Raw genomic sequence first — 4,913 nt, forward strand, 5'->3', positions numbered from 1 at the left:
CTTCTTGTACATCCAAACCCTTAAACCAAACCTATGCCATCAGTGTCCACCATAACTACCTACTTTGTGGTATTTCCCTGCCATTCCAAGTAAATACTTCATGTGCTACCTTTAAGCAATTCAAATGCTATTACCTCTTATTTGTGTCAATGTTCTATAGCTCATGAGGAAGTATGTGGTGTTTTATCTTTCAATCTTGTTAGGCAGCTTCCACCAATGGACTATTGGCTTCATCCACTTATCCTATAATTTTGCAAAAAGAGCTGGCAACGGGGTTCCCAGTCCCAAGTTAATTAACTTTTGTAATTTTACAAATAGACACTCCTCCATGGTATGTGATTGTTGGACGGCACCCGAGGATTCGGTTAGCCATGGCTTGAGAAAGCAAAGGTGGGGAGGAGTGTCATCTAAATAAAACTAAAATAAAAAAGACACTCCTTCATGGTATGAGATTGCTGGCTGGCACCCGAGGATTTGGTTAGCCATGGCTTGTGAAAGCAGAGGTTGGAAGGAGTGTCAACCAAAAATAAAACTTTATGGGAGCCGCTCTTTGAGAGTTTGTCTGGCAAGGGGGTTAGAGTACCCACTACCATTCGTTGACAACAACAAACACCTCTCAAAACTTTACTTTTATGCTCTCTTTATGATTTCAAAACTCGAAAAGCTCTAGCACATGATTTAATCCCTGCTTCCCTCTGCGAAGGGCCTGTCTTTTACTTTATGTTGAGTCAGTAAACCTATTTCCCTCCATCTCAGGCAAGCATTTGAGTTGTTGTGATCAAACCATCTATATTGTGATATATTTAATCATGCCTTTTATTCTTCATTGTTTAGTACAAGTTTTATCTGAATGAATATAGCTTTGAAGATTATCGATGATTATGAGGAGATTATTATGATTTAATATGCAAGTTTTGCTATAAGCTTTGATATAAGAGCGCTGCTCGATAAATAAGTACAATCTGTTAAATGTTCTCTGACCAAGAACGAAGTTTGCCATCACCAATTATGATTTCCTATGCACCTTTATTTGTGATTTCCTTTTACTTGTTTCAAGTTGAATCATATGGGGAGGTTGTTCACTAGAATGTCTTGTGTGAATTAATATGATGCTTCTTGTCCGTATTTTATTTATCGACTCTTCACTCCATAAACATGTGGTCTTGTTTATCGAGTTCGGTTTCGCTTGGGGACAAGCGAAGTCTAAGCTTGGGGGAGTTAATACGTCCATTTTGCATCACTATTTTATATCACAATTTGCTCGTTATTCATTGATATATTTCATATTTGGAGATGATACTTATGTTATTTCATCTATTTTGCATGTTTCATGATTATTTGGGGATCGCGCACCGGAGCCAGGATTCTGCTGGAAAAAGCACCGTCAGAATGCAATATTTCGGAAGATCAACAATTGACGGAAATTATATGAAAAATCCTATTTTTCCAGAAGTCGAAGGGAGCCAGAAGGGGGAGCCGAGGGGACCCGTGGTGGGCCCACCTCATAGGCCGGCGCGGCCCAAGGCCTGGCCGCGCCGCCCTGTGAGGAGGGGGCCCACAGCCCCCTCTCGCCTCCTTTTCTTCGTGTACGTCTTCGTCCCGAAAACCTAAGCCCCAGAGGAGAGTCGCGAATCGTCACAGCCGCCTCTGCGGGGCGGAAAACACCAGAGAGAAAAGAGCTCTCCGGCGGGCAGGAATCCGCCGGGGAAATTCCCTCCCGGAGGGGGAAATCGACGCCATCGTCACCGTCATCGAGCTGGACATCATCTCCATCATCATCACCATCATCATCATCATCATCATCATCATCACCGCCATCTCCACCGCTGCACCTCGTCACCGCTGTAACAATTCGGGTTGGATCTTGATTGTTTGATAGGGGAAACTCTCCCGGTGTTGATTTCTACTTGTTATTGATGCTACCGAGTGAAACCATTGAACCAAGGTTTATGTTCAGATTGTTATTCATCATCATATCACCTCTGATCATGTTCCATATGATGTCTCGTGAGTAGTTCGTTTAGTTCTTGAGGACATGGGTGAAGTCTAAATGTTAGTAGTGAATTATGGTTGAGTAATATTCACTGTTATGATATTTAAGTTGTGGTGTTATTCTTCTAGTGGTGTCATGTGAACGTCGACTACATGATACTTCACCATTTATGGGCCTAGGGAAGTGCATCTTGTATTCGGTTGCTAATTGCGGGGTTGCCGGAGTGACAGAAACCTAAACCCCCGTTGGTATATCGATGCAGGAGGGATAGCGGGATCTCGAGTTTAAGGCATGTGGTTAGATTTATCTTAATTACTTTCTTGTAGTTGCGGATGCTTGCAAGGGGTATAATCACACGTATGTATTAGTCCTAGGAAGGGCGGAGCATTAGCATAGGTTCACCCACACAACACTTATCAAAACAATGAAGATTAATCAGCTGTAGGAAGCGAAAGCACTAGACTAAATTCCCGTGTGTCCTCAAGAACGTTTGGTCATTATAAGTAAACAAACCGGCTTGTCCTTTGTGCTAAAAAGGATTGGGCCACTCGCTGCAATTATTTCTCTCGCACTTTACTTATTTGTACTTATTTCATCTGCTTTATCAAAACCCCCTGAATACTTGTCTGTGAGCATTTACAGTGAATCCTTCATCGAAACTGCTTGTCAACACCTTCTGCTCCTCGTTGGGTTCGACACTCTTATTTATCGAAAGTACTACGATACACCCCCTATACTTGTGGGTCATCACCCAACACTTGCTCTTTCATTCAAGCTTATTCCCTTTGGCAAATCCAATTGATCAGAGCCAGACTCATCAGATTCCACATAATCCGAAACAAGAGGAATAGAGGCAGGTGTAGCCGGTGTAGCAGGCTTGTTGATCTGAGACAAATTCAAGATAGGTTTACTATACCCCAGGCAGGCTTCATAACTAATGTCTGCATCAAACTTTAACTGTTTCTTTATAGAATGGGGTTTAGCAATATTGGACTATGATGGTTTTTTTTCTGCAGAGCAGCGAGTCCCTTCTGAACTGTGCGTTTTGTAGGACTAACCGAAGTCCAATCTGCTTCGCATTGTAAGCTCCAGTTTCTATATTCCCATTTCCAATTGGGCCCACCTCTACCCCACAGGTGTAAGAAGCATTTAAACTGAACACAAGAAAATCTCCTGAGCTTAAGAATATGAAAACCCACCTCTTTACTAGAGACACAAAAAGAGAACACCCTATCCTTGATTAGAGCCACTTTCAATTCACCATAGTAACCACCAATCACTGATTCCATAGCAATGCTAACTAAATCTTCCTCCATTCGAAAATTAGCTCTTCCAAAGGAAACCACCATGAAGAAATGTCCAAGCTTGGGTGAAGGGTGGACGTCAACATTGAATTCACTTCAAACATCCTTTGCAAAATTATTGCCATGAGAGAAATTAAGTCCCATAATAAAGATGCATGTACTGAATTAGCAAAGGAACTTGAGCCAGAGGAAGAATCAGTCGCAACAGTTGTGGGAATAACCACATGTTCCACTACTGGTGATGATAGGGCAAAGGTGGCCAATCTTTCGACGAGAGTAAGATAGCGTCGATTTGTTGGTGGAGTTCGTGCTTGACGATCCGACTACACGTGCAAAGCTCGTGCGCCAATGCAATCGCTAGGACAATCTCCGGGAGTTACTGATCTTGCGGAGGCACGATCAGCTCGACCGACGAGGGTCTTAATTCCTACCTGAAATCGAGAACAAGTAAGAACTAATATTGCAATCAGAATATTGCGGATATAGATGAAAACTTTATTGAAAAGGTGGGATTCCGAATAATCGGTCTTGTTTTGGGCGTTGGCCTCAAAAGAAGTACACGGGAGTTGCAGCAATGGCTAACTTTTAGTCTAATCAAAATCCGAGTCTAAACGTGATGGCTATGGGGGTATTTAAAGGAGGAAAAGGTGGGGTTTCGACCAGCCATACATATGGTGGCCGAACCAAACCCTAGAAGGTTTTTCCCCCTTCAATACGGACTCTAAAAAGTGGCTGACTTAATTCCTGCGAAAATAACATGGGCCTGGCCCAAAACTAAAGGTGACGCAGCACCATATTATGCTATGGACGAAATTATGAAGTAGAGAACTCTATATTTCGTCCATGTCTTCATCTCTTCTTATGGTGGCTTCAAAGATCTGAAATCTCCACTTGTGGCGTCATCTTCAATCCTCAAGTGCTTGCTGCCATCTCCTCCATGTGTGATCATGCTCCAATGCTTGTCCTCCTCATCCATGCTAGGTCCATCATTCCTAAGAGTAACAAACATATCTGATTTAGGCAGCATCATATTCTCATGTATATGAGGAACAATTCCAAGAAACGAAAGTACCTGATAGTTAAGTTGTTTGGCACGAGCTCAAGTGATTGGTCCTTGTATTTGTGTGGCTGTAGGTACAACGGTTGTATCAATAGATGGGATGTCCTCATCATGCCCCCCTTCTTGAATTGAAGTCGTCCTCGACGCAAGCTCATCTTCTTCACCGAAGTAAGGCTTCAAATCTGCAATGTTAAATGTAGGACTTACCGGACCCAATTCTGCAGGAAGCTCAAGTTTATATGCATTATCATTTATTTTCTCTAACACCTTAAAAGGGCCAGCGGCACGGGGCATTAACTTAGACTTGTGCAATGCAGGAAAACGATCTTTGCGCAAATACAACCAAACAAGATCACCAACATCAAACACAACATGCTTTCTTCCTCTATCCCCAGCAATTTTATACTTAGCATTCATGCGTTCTATGTTGTCTTTAGTAGTCTCATGCAATTTTAATATCAATTCAGCACGTTGTGTAGCATCCAAATCATTTTGCACCGAAGATGGTAAAGGCAATAAATCAATAGGTGCACGTGGAACAAAACCATACACAATC

Source organism: Lolium rigidum, chromosome 7, assembly GCF_022539505.1.
Source record: "Lolium rigidum isolate FL_2022 chromosome 7, APGP_CSIRO_Lrig_0.1, whole genome shotgun sequence".
NCBI lineage: Eukaryota > Viridiplantae > Streptophyta > Magnoliopsida > Poales > Poaceae > Lolium > Lolium rigidum.